Below are 9,136 nucleotides of genomic sequence, written 5' to 3' on the forward strand. Positions count from 1 at the left end.
TATAAATTATGTGCTTGCTGCTAACTAGTCTCAATTCAACATTAACATAAAGTGCTAACTATTGCAATACAATATAGTCACATAATATCAGTGCGCTACCACATGATTTAGCTGTTTCTAACTGCTCTTATTTCTGTCGTTGGTATACATGGCAGTGGGGGGTGTTATGGACAAGAAAATAGATAATTTTATTACCATGGTGCTGTTAACGTTTCTTTAGTCATTCACAATCCTACAGTCTGGAAACCAATGCAGAGAAAACCACCTTATAATCCTAATTTTTTACTTCTTCCCTCAAATGTTTTAATTAATCTTGATGTTTTTAGTAATATGATTATTTTAATCCTTTTTATGTAAAGCACTTTGAATTACCATTGTGTATGAAAATGTGCTATATAATAAAAAACTGCCTTGCCTTAAAAATTATCTCCATACTGCCTTAGTTTACATAAAATTTTTTTTGTATAAAATGAGAAAAACAAGCATTTTACTCTGTTTTTATGAGCAAACACAGCTATCAGAATTCCAGCAATCACACTGAGCACAACAGCAACTGAAATCATGATTGACTGATGTCCTCCAGAACGAACATATTTACCTGCAAAACAAAACCATAAACTAAGCCATTGTGTGTAAAATAAACATATTTTAACGAAATTATTAAAACACATATACAGGTGGCAATTCTCAATAAATTAGGAATGTCGTGGAAAGTTCATTTATTTCAGTAAGTCAACTCAAATTGTGAAAACTCGTGTATTAATAAATTCAATGCACACAGACTGAGTAGTTTAAGTCGTTTTTGTTCTTTTTAATTGTGATGATTTTGGCTTCACATTTAACAAAACACCACCGATTCATCTTAACAAATTAGAATACTTCATAAGACAAGATAAAAAAAATAAAATCATAATAATAAAAAAAAACAGTTTTTAGTGAATTGTTGCCCTTCTGGGAAGTATGTTCATTTACTGTAACCATGTACTCAATACTTGCTAGGGGCTCCTTTTTGCTTTAATTACTGCCTCAATTCGGCGTGGCATTGGAGGTTATCAGTTTTTGTGGCACTGCTGAGGTAGTATGGAAGCTCCAGGTTCTCTTTGACACAGTGGCCCTTCAGCTCATCTTGCATTTTTGGTCTCGTTTCTCATTTTTCCTCTTGACAATACGCCATTGATTCTCTCTTGGGTTTCAGGTCTGGTGAGTTTATGGCCAGTTCAAGCCACACCAAACACCATGGTCATTTAACCAACTTTTGGTGCTTTGGCAGGTGGGGGCAGGTGCCAAATCCTGGAAAATGGAAATGAAATCGGCATCTTCAAAAAAGCTCGTCACGAGGAGAAGGACGCAAGGGGGTGAAGGCTCCTAGTTTTTTTTCCAAAATTTACTGGTAAATGTGTGCAGTTTACTTAGTTTTTCAAAAAAAAACCAATGGACCAACCACCAGCAGAGGACATTGCACCCCAAATCATCACAGACTGTGGAAACTTAACACTGAACTCAAGCAACTTGGGCTCTGAGCTTCTCCACCCTTCCTCCATACTCTAGGACATTGGTTCCAAATGAAATACAAAACTTGATCTCATCTGAAAAAGAGGACTTTGGACCACTGACTGGCCAACAGTTACAGTTCTTCTTCTCCTTAGCCCAGGTGAGACGCCTCTGACGTTGTCTGTGGTTCAGGAGTGGCTTAACAAGGGGAATACGACAACTGGAGCCAAATTCCTTGACAACGTCTGTGATGTGGTGGCTCTTGAGATAGACCTTGACCCCAGCCTCAGTCTATTCCTTGAGAAAGGATTCACTCAAATTCTTTCGAATCGATTTTGCCTTGACCCAATTCCTCATAGAAGCTGCGGTTCTCTACAGGTTGGTTGTGGCATCTTTATTATCCACACGTTTTCTTTCCTACTCAAACTTTCGTTAACATGTCTTGGCATTACAGACACTCTGTGAACAGCCAGCGATACCTCTTGGCATATGACTGTGTGTGGGCTTACCCTCCTTGTGACGGGGTGCAATGATTGTCTTGTGGACAACTGGTCACAGGAGAGTCAGCAATTCTTCCCACATGATTGTGGTAGCCTAGGAACCACAACTGAGAGGACCCATCTTGAAAGGCTCAGGAAAACATTTGCAGGTGTTTTGAGTTGATTAGCTGATTGGCATGTTCACCATATTCTAAATTTGTTGAGATAATAAATTGGTGGGTTTTCTTAAATGTGAGCCAAAAATCCATCACAATGTAAAAGAAACCAAAGAATTTTATACTACTTTCAGTCTGTGTGCATTGAATTAGTTAATACACGAGTGCATAATTACTGAAATAAATGAACTTTCAAATGACATTCTTGATGTATCAAGAGATGCACCTGTAGTATATATGCTTCAGTTCTGAGTGGTACATAGACAGTAAAATGTTTTAGCTTTTTTTATACATAGTAATGGGCTAAGCTTATAATTCATTAAGTCTTTTTACTGCCATTCAAAGAATTACCCACCAAGAAGATGAACAAAATTTCAGTAACAAAGTGTCCATACTTACTTGAGTCTGATAATTCAGTGCCTCCAGCATGTGATGTCTTAGTTGGACTCTGCAGTGAATCTTGTCATCTCTGTGATGTACAGTAGTGGTGATTTTCACACTGAAAAAAAAATTTCCCCCTCTGTGTTTTGTGGGTCTCTGTAGTTTCTGAACCTCAAACTGACTCCTTTCACTGTCCAAAGCCACTCAGATCATCCGTTCAGGGGTTCAGCCTTCAGATTCCCACTGTAGCTGGAAGCCCTCCTGAATGATCAAAACCCATCTACAGCGAGCACTGGGGAGTTCTACAGCTTACAGACCGAACAAGAAGAACAGTCTGTTGTTGTTCGGGCTTTTTTAAGTTAGTTAGAGTTAGGTAAGGATGGAATTACACTACACCACTTTTGCCCTGATTTTTCCCCCAAAGTACAGTATGGAGAAGTTGCACTCTAGTTGAAAGTCATAAAGCTAGTCTGCAGATCTGAGCTGACAGATTTCCAGAGACAATCATGTAGTGTATTTTGGATCACAGATGGATGATTTTTAAAGTCAGACTTTGATTCCATCGCAAACATGTTTGATCTTTTGAGCGATTTTAGAACATACTGTTTTCATGTTGTAAAAACATCTCCTAGCAAGCAAGGCGCATGTTTCTGCATGAGTTTGTGTATCGGAGCAACTTAAAAGTCTTGTAGTGTGTGATCCTCAGATGATTTAGTGTGTGATGGCCAAGTTTTACTTTGGGACCTATTTACAAAGTCATTAAGTGTATGGTCTTAAAATCAGTTTTTTAGATTTTAGTAAGATCGTGTGCGTAATTCCAGACCCTTTAGTTTTCACTGGTTTACTCACCTTCAACACTGACATTAACAGTGGCATCATCAGACCAGGATTTAGACTCAATAAAACTAACATTATAACGTCCTTCATCAGAGACTCGGACTGATGCCCGAGTTTGAGTGATGCAATCATCCTCTCTGTAGTTCTTGATGATTCAGTTTTGGTTCTCCCTCTGTAGGGACTGACTCTGATCTGTATTTTTGTCTACATGATCATCATAAAGTGCACTAGTGTGTCTTTTAGATCGGATCTCAAACCACTCCACTCTCATGTCCACAACACTGATGTTGGGTTTGATCGCTGAACAGGGCAGAATCACAGCTTCACCAGCTACAGCAAGAACAGGATCTGCAGATCCCACGACTTCATACCGCTCTGTTACAAGAGCGAAGAGAGCAGGTCTCTAAATTAAATGTGAACCTCCTGTGTCAGCTGAACGTCATCCTTCAAGGTATCTACAGCGTTCCACATGTAAAGCAGTGACTGTCCTTTCTTCACACAAACGCTCTGCGTCCGATCATCTCTGCTGTGAAAACACTGCTTTTGTGTGTTTTTCGTCTGTTTTATTAAAAACATTACTAAAGATGGCTCTTTGTAAACTATTCTAAACCAAGTAGCCATGTAATAAATGGCATAATTGTACATTGACCTGGTCACATGAACTATAAACTAAACTATAATTATAATATAGTTCAGCTGGACAATGAATGAACATGAACACACACTTCAGATCTTTACATGGGTGTGAATAATTACCTGATATTGAATCTGTAATTCCACTAATAATCAGCAAAGTCAAACAAATGACACTTCATCTCTAAAGGACCACAAAGGAAAATAAAAACATTATCATAAACAGTCAGCTCGTGTGTTAACATGCATGTGTTCGCTCTGAATACTTAAACTACATCCAACATCACAATCAACTGTTAAATTAGTCCAGAGAAAGACACAAATGCATCAATGTGTATCTACACGTAGTATTGGTTCAATTTATCCTTTTTAAAAATGTATTTGTATGGTTTAGTATCACTTATAGACATAACTAACTGGTTAAACGCAGCTGAAAGTCACACAGACACTTGTTCAGGTAATGTGTTTTTTCGGTTGGTTCTTGACTTACCTTCAGCTGAGCATTGATGTGTTCACAGGAGTTTCTGAATAAATTATTTATATGATCATTTGATATTAACAAAATGTTGATACGAGAGTTATTAAAGATTGAAAGGAGAACATTACAGCAACAGTTTCACTTTCACAATCTACCTGTTGACAAAGACACGCCCTAATCCTCCTCCAGCTGCTGAAACCAGTCTCTGTTCATGAGAGTGTCTCAGGCTTTTAACTGTAGGATTATTACTGGATTCTGCGGAGCGCTGTGATCTTTACAGTCAGTTTGAAGGTAGCCAATAGATTTTAAATTGCTCTTTACTACAAAACTCCAAGATCACTAGTCAGTTTTTTCATTCAGAGCAGATAAAGTCATTTACTACAAGTTACATCTGTTCGTTTACTATATGTAGAGCAGCATCACATTTAATAAATAAAAAATCACAACAAAATAGCACAAATTCAAAGTCACTTTTCACCAATTAAGTCATTATATTTATATATATATATATATATATATATATATATATATATATATATAGATATATATATATATATATATATATATATATATATATATATATATATATATATATATATATATATATGTGTGTGTGTGTGTGTGTGTGTGTGTGGATGGAATCACACTGGGGGCAGGTGGATGGTTACTCAAATCTTGCTTTACTGGGCCTGGGACAAACAACCCAAAAGCTGGTTAGTGTAGGCTACATCAACGCATCAACGTTGCACAGAAATCAGCAGCGAGAGATGTGAGGCTCTGCTGGTAATATATTTTTTACAAAGTGATCGTGAACATATAGTGTAATAAAATTCAAAATAAAACATACATTAAAGAAAAAAAAATATAAATCATTGTCTCTATTCTCATTTCTCATCACTTCACATAAATACAGAGACACTATAACCTTAAGTAACCATCATTTTGCATATTTTTGTATAAATGAAAATACAGAAAAAGAAGAACTCAGGCATAAAATGGCGCAGTTACTCAGTTCAGCACGTGCGAGCATATAGCACGTGTTAATGCTAACACTCAATTCGGATAATATATTTTTACAACACAGAACATGACAATGTGAATATAAAACATACCTGGGACAAACAACCAAAAGCTGGTTAGTGTAGGCTACATCAACGCATCAACGTTGCTCAAAAAATCTTAAATGGAAAATCAACAGAGATTCGGAGTTTCACAAGCAGGTTAACACATACACACACCTCATCACATTTAATCATCGCAAATAACACATTTGACTCGACTGACAGAACCAGGAACTGACAGGCAAATGAAGTAAACTTGTGTGTAGTATTAAAGTCCAACCTTGCACTTGAAAAGAATCTAAACTCGGTTTATGACACAGCGCTTATTGATGCGACTTACCAGCAGCGAGAGATGTGAGGCTCTGCTGGTAATGACGTAACTCCGCCCACAATAATCACGCACACTAATGCGAGTGACTCAACAGCCAGCCAATGTCGAGTTTCCCCCAATTAATGCATGAATTTAACAACATTATTTAAACTCCGTTACATATATATATATATATATATATATATATATATATATATATATATATATATATATATATGAATACTATAATGAAGTCAAATAAAATAAAATAAAACCAAACACACAAAAAAAACGTATTTTTTTTTTTTCCCAAAAGCCGCTCGAGAAATTGCATTAAACATTTTACACAGGCATGTATCGAACTGCTAAATGAGCGTCCGCGGGGTCCTTTCAGTCACTGTACGCCTGTCACGCCGTTCCTGTCCTCTATAGTTCAAACTGAAGCAGAAGCAGAAATGATCCGATCATTAAGTTTACTCAGATACTCTCTGATTGTGTGTCAGCGGGCTCATGTCAGGCTGTTATCAATCCAGCAGAGGGGGTCTGGAAAAGAACATTCACTGGAGGTACGTTTAACTTGTTTAATAGCATATGAATGAGCTGTTTAATAATATGATCAGCGAATCAGAACACAGCAGCGTGATGAAATATCATAACAGAGGAAGAATGATTTATATCAAATAAACACAGGCTTTTCGGTTAATAATGTGTATTCTGTCTCATTGACAAAAAATAAACAGGATTTTCAATCGGACATGTGCTCAATATATGTGATCAGTCTCAGTAAATACTCCTCCATATTTACCTGCGTATGCAGATGTGAAGACTAGCGAGCATATACAGTAACAGACCCCTCTGTTTGGTCAGTAAACATCAGTGGTGTTTTTCTTCATCAGCTGATAGTAATGTCAGACAGCAGACTGTAGATTGTGGAGCTCCAGCTGTGCTGCTGTCAGTGTCTCATCACTCCCTGCAGCACACAACAGACTGAGAGCAGAGAGGAGACGCTCCACAGCTTCATCAGAGACACCAGAACAGTCAAGATACACTCATGTTTGAGGAGCATTATACTGAACAAAACTGAAGATTTACATTTCAACAACTGTGGTTCCTTTCTATTCATCAAAGAATCCTAAAAAACATTATGATTGTTTTTCAACATTGATAGCAGAAAAATCAGCATCAGAATGATTTCTGAAGGATCATGTGACACTGAAGACTGACTGTTAATGATGATGAAAATTCAGCCTTTTACATTTTTAAATTACAATAATATTCGACAATGTTAAAGTCTTGTTTGTTTTTTTATATATATATATATATGTGTGTGTGTGTAAAAAAAAAAGCGTCCTTGGTGAACATAAGACACTTCTTGAAGAAACATTAAAAAAACTTACGATCGTAAACATTTGAATGTTAAAGTGTCAGAAACTTAAGTTATACTACTTACTATAGTGTATTAAAATGTCAAGTATGTTTAAACTCTTGTTGTTTGTTTGTTTAAATAAGGATCTTACTCCAAACATGAGTTCCAAGCAGAGATGAAGAAACTGCTGGATATTGTGTCCAGATCACTGTATTCTGAGAAAGAGGTGATAAATTAACAAAAACAGATGTAATGCTGTCATGTTTGATCCGTTCTCTTGATGCATTCAAAACTTATTAATATACACGACTCAATCGAGTGATTAAACAATGCATTTTTCAGGCTGATTATTTGATTCCATTGAAAGTGAAAGTGAAAGTGAAAGTCGTGTCATTTGCCAAGTATGTTAACCCATACTCGGAATTGCTGCTCTGTATTTAACTCATCCAAGTGCACACACACAGCAGTGAGAAGTGAACACACCGTGAACACACTCCCGGAGCAGTGGGCAGCTATATCCAGCGCCCCGGGGAGCAACTGGGGGTTCTGTGCCCTTGCTCAAGGGCACTTCAGCCATGGGTAATGAGTGTGGAAGAGAGTGCTGTTCATTCATCTCCCTCCCTCCCCCTACAAATCCTGCCAGCAACGAGACTCGAACCTGTGACCTTTGGGTTACAAGTCCAAACTCTCTAACCATTAGGTCAATATATTGTATCTTCAATATATTATCCACCCTGTAGATTTATTTGATCAAAAACTAATCAAATAAGTACATATTTAATCAGCTTGAAATGGCTAAATATTGTCTTATTGGAGAAGTTTTACACTAATAAATATGACATTTTACAGATAGGATCCTGATTTATAACTAGAAAACAACCCCAGAAATATCTATATAAATATATTGATCAGTCTGTAGCTCAGTCTAACGGTCAGTGTTTTCTGGCACACACCTGCTCTGTTAGGCGTTCATCCGAGAGCTCATCTCAAAACAGCCAGTGATGCGCTGGAGAAACTGCAGCACAAGATGATCACAGCAGGAGGAGATACAGCACCAGTGGAGATCCACCAGCAGACAGATGCTGCCAAAGACACCTTCACCATCCAGGTACCTTCAACACACACAACTCCTGCATCACGGCTCTGTGAGGGGCTCAAGAACAGAATCATGCATCAGAATCAGATTAAACAGCTATTAATGCTACTTTTTTCAGGCTACTTGTGTTCTGTTACCGTCACTTTAATTAAATTATCAAAGACCAATAGCGTGAAAAGGGGAAAAGATGAAGAAAAGCTTTTCTATTGCTAATGTGATTCCAAAGCTGTTTTTCAGACTTTTTAGTCATACAAACCTAATCAACCATCTACAGAACTTTCTAGTGCACATGTGCCCTCTGTGTGGGCATAGCAGTCATTGCAGATACAAAGGCGGTGTGATTGGTTGTATTGCAATGCATGAAAATAAATCTTTTGATGCAACTTTAAAGCAGATTTAAATATAATGCTGCAACTGACATCCATGTTCACATCTCACATTTTAATCTTGTCTTTGCATTTAGTTTTAACTATTCGGAGGCATTTATTTTTGCCCTCGTATGCTTGAGCTTACAGTCTTATTCATTAAAGCAGCTGAACACTGTGACTTACATAATTTACCCTTTCAATAAATATAATAAAGTTTACAATCTCTGCAGATTCACTTGATAAATATTTCTTATTATAAAATATATCTATTAAACATAATGTATAACAGTTTAACTACAAAATGACAACTGAAATATGCATTTAAAGCACTAATTTGTACATATTTTAAATAATTTGCACATTAAATTTAAAATTCCACATGTATAAAAAATGAAGTATTAAGTATAAATTTACATTTACTTACGTTTGATACACAGTAAAATGTACAACATTGACGTTT

At 36.8% G+C, this 9,136-nt stretch overlaps 1 long non-coding RNA gene across 1 annotated transcript; it reads right to left on the minus strand.

Annotated features, from left to right (window-relative positions):
- Window positions 1–3,664: 3,664 nt before the first annotated feature.
- LOC109070962 lies at window positions 3,665–4,996 on the minus strand. The gene is made up of 3 exons (XR_006158948.1): window positions 4,488–4,996; window positions 4,121–4,181; window positions 3,665–3,739 (listed from the first exon to the last, which is right to left on the minus strand). It is a non-coding gene; the product is annotated as an uncharacterized LOC109070962 (long non-coding RNA).
- Between the last annotated feature and the right edge of the window lie 4,140 nt (window positions 4,997–9,136).

The sequence above is a fragment of the Cyprinus carpio genome, unplaced genomic scaffold, assembly GCF_018340385.1.
Source record: "Cyprinus carpio isolate SPL01 unplaced genomic scaffold, ASM1834038v1 S000000709, whole genome shotgun sequence".
Taxonomy (NCBI): Eukaryota; Metazoa; Chordata; class Actinopteri; order Cypriniformes; family Cyprinidae; genus Cyprinus; species Cyprinus carpio.